This window comes from Dasypus novemcinctus, chromosome 2 (genome assembly GCF_030445035.2).
Source record: "Dasypus novemcinctus isolate mDasNov1 chromosome 2, mDasNov1.1.hap2, whole genome shotgun sequence".
Lineage (NCBI taxonomy): Eukaryota > Metazoa > Chordata > Mammalia > Cingulata > Dasypodidae > Dasypus > Dasypus novemcinctus.
Genome location: NC_080674.1, coordinates 10,528,235 through 10,536,308, shown reverse-complemented (window position 1 = coordinate 10,536,308; position 8,074 = coordinate 10,528,235). Strand labels below are relative to the sequence as shown.

Sequence of the window (8,074 nt, the reverse complement as noted above, 5' to 3'; positions counted from 1 at the left end):
GAGTCGCTGAGCCCCGAGGCCGGGGCAGGAGAACTTTCTCGGCAGCGTGCCCCGCGCCAAGCCCGCCCTCCGCGCTCCGCCCCCGCTTTTAGACCGGGGGATCCCCCGGGCCGCCTGGGGCGCTGAGAGCAGCGGGACGTGCAGGAGGCGGCGCCCGCCCGAGGGGCCCGGGGCTGGCGGAGTGCGGCGGCTGCGGGTGGGCCCGCTCCCTGCTTGGCCCGCGCCCCGCTGACCTGGCGGCCCGCGGCTGCCAAGGGGAGCCCCCACCCGGCGGAGGCCCAGGGTCACGGCCTCGCCACCCTCAAAACCCGGGCCAACTGCGTCTGTATAGTTGCTCCGGAAAGTTGGGACTCTGGCAGTGGCCAGAGTGGGGGACCCCTCCCCACGCACGCTGAGGCCCCTGTCACCCTGGGGCCCTGCAGAGAAGTGAAGCATTAGCCGAGTCCGAGCGCTGACCCCCGGCTGGCTGCCACACGCGGCAGGACCGCAGGCGACTGGCCACCCTGGCCGAGGTGGCTCTGCGCCTAGGTGGGGATATGCCACCGGGAGGCAGGGAGACACGGGGACCCAAACCTCCGCGGGAAAGCCTGAGCGGGGCGAGGCGCGGACTCGGCCACAGACGCTGCAGGGTTAACTCCAAGCACCGCGGGTCAAAGAGATGGATTGGAACCCGAGGGGGAAACACAACTGCTCTCTGTTCCCCTCACCCCTTCCCTTTTGTTTCCACCGATCTTGACGGCGGGCGCACCGGGTGTCCTTGGGGAGGCCCTCGGGGCCTAAGGTGAACAAAAACGGGACGGACACAGTGGCCGGGGACAAGGCTTGTGGGCCATCTGGCCGGACCGGGCAAGCTGAGGGGCGCAGGTGGGAGCAGGGTCAAAAATACCCGCGAGCAGGGGGTGTGGACCTGAGCGAGATTTGAACCACGAGGCCGCGTCCGCACCTGCGGTTCCGCTGCGCCCCCACCCCACCCCGGCCCTCAGACCCTGGTCACCTGGCCCTGCGGGGTCGCAGGTGGGGCCTCCGGGCCAGGTCAGGACTGGCATCTGCGGAGCAGGAGTGGGGGAACGCAGGCCGAGGCGCTTTCTGGTGAAGGCACGTGCCAACCGAGCGCGCTCTCTACTCAAGGCTGAGTTACCAGAGCCGAAAATACCCCCAAAGTGCGGTTTAGCTTTTCACTTTCTCAGTTACTTTTTCGGTTCCTGCCTGTATTTACATAAATTCCCGATGGAAATCTCCCGGGTCTAGGCTGAAGGTTGCTGTTTGGGCGTTTCCAGAATCCCGTGAAACATGGGAAGGGGTTTTCAAGTTGAAGTGACTCCCCCTTCCTCCGCAAGGGCCTTTGCCAGCCTTTCTCTTCTAGCCGGGCCCGGCTGGGTCTTGGCCAAGGAAGAGCCCTAGCAGGCACTGACCAGGGTCCCCACTGCGGGGTCGGGATCCTCCAAGGGACGGCAGAGGGCTTGGGGCGCCACCGCGCTTTCCCCGGGCGCAGCCGGCGGTCCTCACCGCGGAGTGAGTGCGGGAGCGCGGGCCTTATCTGGAGAGGGCACCGCTTCCTCCTTTCCTTTCATAGAAAGTTAGGTCCAAATAGCATTTGAGTGGTTTTCCGTTGCGTGATAAACTAGGATGGAACAGACTCTGTTCCACATGAGAGCTAGGCATTTATGCATGCTCAGATGCCAGCCAAAAGTTGACCGATATCCTGTTTTAAAAATATATCCCATTTTCTCCAAAAGGCTACTTAGTAGATGCGTTTCTGAAAGACTCAAAGAAGCACAATAGGCAGGGCTTCAAGTGAGTTAAGTTGGATTTTAAATTGGGGGCTGGGTGGGGCTCAGGTGGAGCTCAGGTGTGGCACCATGGGAAACGGAGCCTGTAAGAGATGGGGGGCAGTGGGGAGCGCAGGGGAACCGCAGGGACCCCTGGCTGGTGTGTTCCTGGTGGCCCAGGGGTGGAGGGTAGGAGATTAACTGCAGGAGTGGAGAGGTGGCTAGTTTAACAAAAAGAAAAAGGGCCTGGGGTCTGAGGCGGGTGGGAATGGTGAGCTGATTATTTGGCATAGCCTGCGCAGTTGGGGTGAGGTGTGTGAGGGGCGTGGTGGCCACAGGAACGGGTTTGGGTTCCGGGAGTTTATGCCCCAGGCCTGGGAAGCTGCTCATGACCTTGGCCAAGGGCCAGTGTTGAGACAAGGGCTGAACCAAAGTCGGCTGAGTGTGAGGCAGCAGCAAAAAAAAAAAAAAAAAAAATAGAATTGTTAACAGACGGGCACATCTATTTCAGGTAAAGTCAGTATTTAGAAGTTATGTTTACAAAATCTACATAGGAAGGCAAAAGTAGCTTGTCAAAACTGCCAGCTCACTCAAGATAACCTTTAAATCAACAACATTTTGAGAAACTATTGTATCCAAGACTTCTCAGTTTCAATAAATATTTTAATTTATGATTTCTAAGTAATTTTTTTTACAGTTACACAATTTGTTGATTTGGGGGAGTATTTTGTCTTTGGAACAGAAAAAGAAATTCAGCACAGGTTCAGTTATACTTCTGCAACAGGCCACTTGTTAATATCCAAGTTGGGAAGGATTTTTTTTTTTAAGATTAATTTTTTTCTTTATTTCTCTCCCCTCCCCCCACCCCCCAGGTTGTCTGCTCTGTGTCCACTCACCGTATGTTCTTCTGTATCCACTTGTGTCAGCGGCACCTGGAATCTGTCTCGTTTTGTTGCATCATCTTGCTGCGTCAGCTCTCCCCATGTGGGGGACACCCCTATGTGGCACAGTACTCCTTGCCCGCATCAGCACTGCATGTGGGCCAGCTCACCACACGGGTCAGGAGGCCCTGGGTTTCAACCCTGGACCTCCCATGTGGTAGGCGGATGCTCTATCTGTTGAGCCAAATCTGAGAGAGAGCTCAAGCCTTGCAGTTTACTTTAAATTGCTAATTATTCTACCCCCTTGCTAATGGAAGGGGAGAGGGTTCCAGTTGTTTGCTATTTGAATTGATTACCCCACCCATCAATTCCTTAGTAAGGACCCAATGATAAAGTGCCTAGAGAACATCCAGGGCTTTTCCTCATTCCCAGGAAGAAGTCTTTGTTCTAGGTAGCAGAATCCTGGGGGGTGGAGTTCCTCCAGCAGCATCTTGGGGGTTCCGGATGTCCACGTGGATTCTGCCCGATCCCAGATCCGTCCATTCCCTACCTTACTAGCCTGCTTCAGGGTGACATTTCCGAGGGCTAAGAGAGATGATCGAATGAGTGATTTTAACACTTTGCACATTGCGTGGAATTTCGTACACAATAAGCACTATTTTTAACATGAAAACTAAAATATTCATTCCCTTTAATGATGTAGATGCCTCTGCAGAGCTGCTTGTCCCAGACTTGTTGCCTTATTTGCAATGAGATGAGAAATGCTTTTTATTTTTCGGAAAGAAAGCAGGAGAGCTTGGGATCAAGAGCAGACGGTGGTATCAACTGGCGTCCAATTTTACCACTGTTCAGCTGCAACAATAAGGGCTCTGCGTTTTTATTGTCTGTTACCATGGGCATGCCTGGATTTATTTGACCAATATCGTATTCTTGACATTCACATTATTTCCAGCATTTTCGTCAGTGTACCCAAATATACTCTTGTGCAGATACTTCCCTAGAAGAACCCCCTACGTCAAATGGCTTGGGCTTTGGGCTTCTTAAAATCCAACATTTGTTCACTGCTATTTTCAAAACGGTACCACAAAGGCAGAAACAAGGCACCACAAATTTCTGGGGGAACATGACTAATCTGAGGCAGATCTTGTGAAATAATGTACATCTAATGAGCCTTTTGCTGCTGTTGCTGCTGAAGCTTTCCACAGTCACTTTCCATTACTCGCAACAAAAGTTAATTAATTCAGAAAAAAAAAAAAACACTCTAAAAAATGACAAACGGGGAAAAAACATTCATTGCAACACTCGTAACAGGTGGTTAATAGCCAGAAGATAGAAAACCGTCATTCAAATCAAGAAGGGAAAAAATGAGCATATTTATTAATTTTGTTAAGCCCTGTTGTTATAGCGGATGGCTCTGGGTTCTGCGCTTCTAGGTTCTTGATTTATGTCGCATAAAAGAATTTAAGGACACTCCGTAGGGTAGGCAAGGGAGTAAAGAGTTTACTAAAAAACAAGAAAACCAGAAAAGTACAGGGTCTGAGGCATGAACCACAGGCGTGCTGCAGAGTGCGAGCTGTGGAGTGGGGGGCCCAGGTCAGGGCTTTTTAAAGTCTTTCCCCCTTCCCCTTCCTAATGTTGAGGGAGGGGCTCCAGCTGTTTGCTGTTCTGATTGGTTAGCCTACCTGTCAGTTTTCAGAGGCCAATGGTGAGGCCTTTTGAAGGTACCTGGGCTTTCCCTTAGCCCCCAAAGGGGATTATTCTCCTGGCCAGGGCCTTGTGGGATCCCTCGGGAGATTTCTGGGTGGGTCTCAGGCCAAGTTGTCTGTCGGCCATGTTGTCTGTCAGCCGTGTTGTCTGTCGGCCATGTTGTCTGTCGGCCATGTTGTCTGTTGGCCATGTTGTCTGCTGGTCATGTTATCTGTTGGCCATACTGTATGCTGGGCCTCCACCGCCCTCCCCCTTTCACTACTCTAACCTGCCTCCCTCTTGCCCAGTGACCAGTGGTCATAAAGCTCAGTAAAAGGAGAAAGGCCATTGTTCGCCTTTGGGGACTCCAGCAGAAAGCAGGCCAGGAGGCTGGCGTCCAGCTCTCACAGGGGAGAGGATGAGTGGCGGTTGCAATTCCAAGAAAAGGAAAGGCGGCCAGTCCCTGGGGTCATCTCGAAGAAGACAAGGTGGCTAGAGGAGGGCTAGCAGATGGGGCCTGGCTTCCGGAAGCCTGTCCAGCTCCTTCCGGATGCTCCACTTTCTAGCTCTCACCTTCCCCCCAGAAATCATCTCAAAGGATAGGGCTCAGAGATGGTCCTTTCCTTCTGGGGTTTGCAGCCAGCCCACCAAAGAGGGAAAGTAGAAGCTGGTGGGGATAAGGGGGAAATCAGTTTAAGTAAACCGAAATGAATTGTTTTAGAGTTTTTGCAAATTCGCCTGATCTGATGCAATAAGTGGAAGCAACCTAGAGAGTCCTGAGGTCAATATTCAGACTCGCTGGCAGGTTACCCTTCCGCTCTGCTTAGAAATACAAAGAAAAGTCTCCTTTGGGAATTCTTGCTCTCCCCATTACAAAGAGGGGCTGCTGGTTGGCCTTCGCATTTTTTTTTTAGGAGGCACCAGAGACTGAACCCAGGACCTCATACATGGGAAATAATAGCCATGCATCAAGGAAAGGTTTAACCAAGTACAGGTGTGGAGTGTAAGGAGCAGGAGAAAGACAGAGGAATCGGCAGCCAATGACCTCCATCTGCTCCCCTGTGAGAGTTGGTTTTTGCCTTTGCTCTTGTTTTTAGGAGGTGGCAAGGATCAAACCAGGACCTTGTACATGGAAAGCAGGTGCTCAGCCACTTGAGCTACATCTACTCCCTGGCTCTTACTACAGTCGACAGCAACTCTATCCCTCCTTTTCTAATATGAATGAGTCTGCCTATTTAAGAACTTCATTACCTCTTAGGAAAGAGTTCTGCCTTTGTGGTTTGAATATTTGGAAGAAACATACACATGTACGCACCTAAGGCAATTCTTCTGCCTTTCTCCTGCTCCTTACACCTGCACTTGCACTTGGTTAAACCTTTCCCTGGTGTGTGGCTTACCCCTGGCTGTTCTTTGGGCACACGGTGCCCCTCGCGGAATCACCCCGTGCACTGAAGATTGAGCACGGTGCCTCCACGATTCCCAGAACCTAGCTGCAGTAGGGCTTACCTACAGAAGCCAAGTTCACTCTAAGGTCCAAAAGCCCGGAGTTATGACCTGAATAAGGGTGGCAGGACTTGTAGGCAAATAGGTGATGAGAAAAGCAATGACAAGACTCCCTCCCAACAGGAGGCTTCTCCAGGATTCCACCCTGGTCTCCCACCCCTAAGTGCAGGGCAAACGCCACCCTCTTCCCCCCCACCACCTCTTTGTTCACTCCCCTATTAGATGCTTTTGTTATTCTGTGTCACAGTAAGTTTTCTTCCTCCATACCATGAGAGCTGGCCAATTGCAGGGACCAGGGCTCGGCACCCAGATGTCATGCCAGCGTCCGACTGCCACCTGGGAAGCCGGGTGATTGTGCGTGGAGCCCCCCATTCAGACCCCTGGCGGTGCACAGCGCGGAGACTTGGGGCTCCCGTGCTGCCGGGGCTGCTACTGTAGCTCTACCTTGTAAACAGGAGGGAAAGGGACCTGCAAAGCCTCCACGGTGACACCCTGATCGCTCTCCCCAACTGAGCACAAAGTCAGGAATTAAAGCAGAGTACAGCGCCATTTTAATTGAACTTGGTGAGTCCCACACTGTTTGGCTGACAACTGGCACTTGACCTAAACTCCCTTTGGTCAGTGTAGGGTCAGGATGCGGCCACAGGGTCAAGGGCAAGGAAAGGAGAATTGAGGCAGGGAGTGAAGCAAGATGGGAGAACCGGGGGAGGGGGCAAGTCCGTCTTCTTGATTCAGTCAGTGTTCATCGAGTGCCCATTACATGCAAGATCTGTTCTAGGGAACAAAATGAAAGAAAGACATTAAGAAAGAAAAAAACAGCAACAGAGGGAGGGTCAAGGGAGTTAGAAAGGGAACGACGTGGCGTGCTGAAATCGCCCACCTTTGCAGCGCTTCCATTCTATCCGGGAGAACATCACGGTAAGTAAGATGAATACAGGAAAGACGCAGTGAGTTAAACAGCATTTAAGTGCCGAGGAGGAAAAGCAGGGAAAGGAAAGAGGAAGGGGCAGGGGTTACAAGTTTAGAAAAGGGCCCTAGATCTCCCAGAGGATCGGGCTTTTGAATCAAGACCCGAGGGGAGGTGGGAACGAGACTTACCAGCCTCCCCCGGCCTCGCCTCTTCACCCGGGCCTCCTCCAGGAGTACCCCACGGTCCCTTCCTGCCAGCCTGTCGTCCTCTCCCCGGCCTCGCCTCCCGGGCGCTGGCCTGGGCCCTGCCCGCGGGCCCTCTCCTGGTGCCCACGGCCACCTCTTCAAAGCTTCACCGCTCCTCTCAGGCCTGACCCACCACCACCCTCCTCAGATGCTTTAGAGAAGACACGGGGGTCACTCTCTGGCAAAGGCACCCTGGGCTCCCGGGCCCTCACTAAGACCCCTACATTGACGGTGGACGGAGGCCCCTCCCCTGGGGCCAAACCCTGCGCCCTCTGCCCTCCCACGCCCTCTGGAGACCCACCTCCTGGGGGTCCTCAGGTCGACCCCCTGCGGCACCCAGCGCTCCAGTGCAGAGCTGGAAACTGGGGGTCCCCCATAGGCCAGACCCTTGGGTGCTAGCCCTGAGGCTACAGGAGGGGAGGGCTGGGGGTTCACTGCCTGGGACCGCAGAGGACGAGGCCAGAGGATGGGGACGCAGAGCCTTCCCCTTTGCATGCGCAGGCCACACGGGGTCCAGAGGAAGCGCTGCGGCGGCATTTCTGCAGGAGTAAACGGAGGAGGCCGGCGAGCACCCCGGCCGCCCCGGGAGCCCAAAGCAGCCCCCTCCACCTCCTTCCACCCAGCCCAGAAGCCCAGAGCGCGCCCGCTCGGTCCTCGCCGGTCACCCCCGGCCTCCCACCTCCACCTGCAGGGCCACGGCCGCGCGGCGCATCTCCCCGCGCCCATCTCCCACCGCGGTGGTGCCGGGCCCACTTCTCTCAACACAGCTCGTCAGACGCTTTGCTCCTTTATTCTTGGGACCCAAAATATCCCAGGTTTGCGATGATAGCATCGCACAGAATCTCCTCCCCTCTCCTAATCTGCAGTTATTCAGTCAACCGGTTTCCTGAGCAGAGCAGATGCACGCTCGGCCTCTCCAGATGCACATGTTATCACAGATTTCCTCCCCAAATCCTCCCTCCGGTGACTCAGGTCCGCTTCCCCGCCGCGGCAGCTGGCGCCCACGGGTGCCTCACCACTTGCGGGCCGCGGAGGCTTCGCGAGCGTCTCCTCCCCGAGACCTGGCTTCTGGCTGCTTCC

At 54.6% G+C, this 8,074-nt stretch overlaps 1 long non-coding RNA gene across 1 annotated transcript; it reads right to left on the bottom strand.

Annotated features, from left to right (window-relative positions):
- Positions 1–6,378: 6,378 nt before the first annotated feature.
- On the bottom strand, positions 6,379–7,768 carry LOC131280042 (uncharacterized). Its single transcript, XR_009187606.2, has 4 exons — positions 7,674–7,768; positions 7,296–7,533; positions 6,720–6,737; positions 6,379–6,613 (listed from the first exon to the last, which is right to left on the bottom strand). It is a non-coding gene; the product is annotated as an uncharacterized lncRNA (long non-coding RNA).
- Between the last annotated feature and the right edge of the window lie 306 nt (positions 7,769–8,074).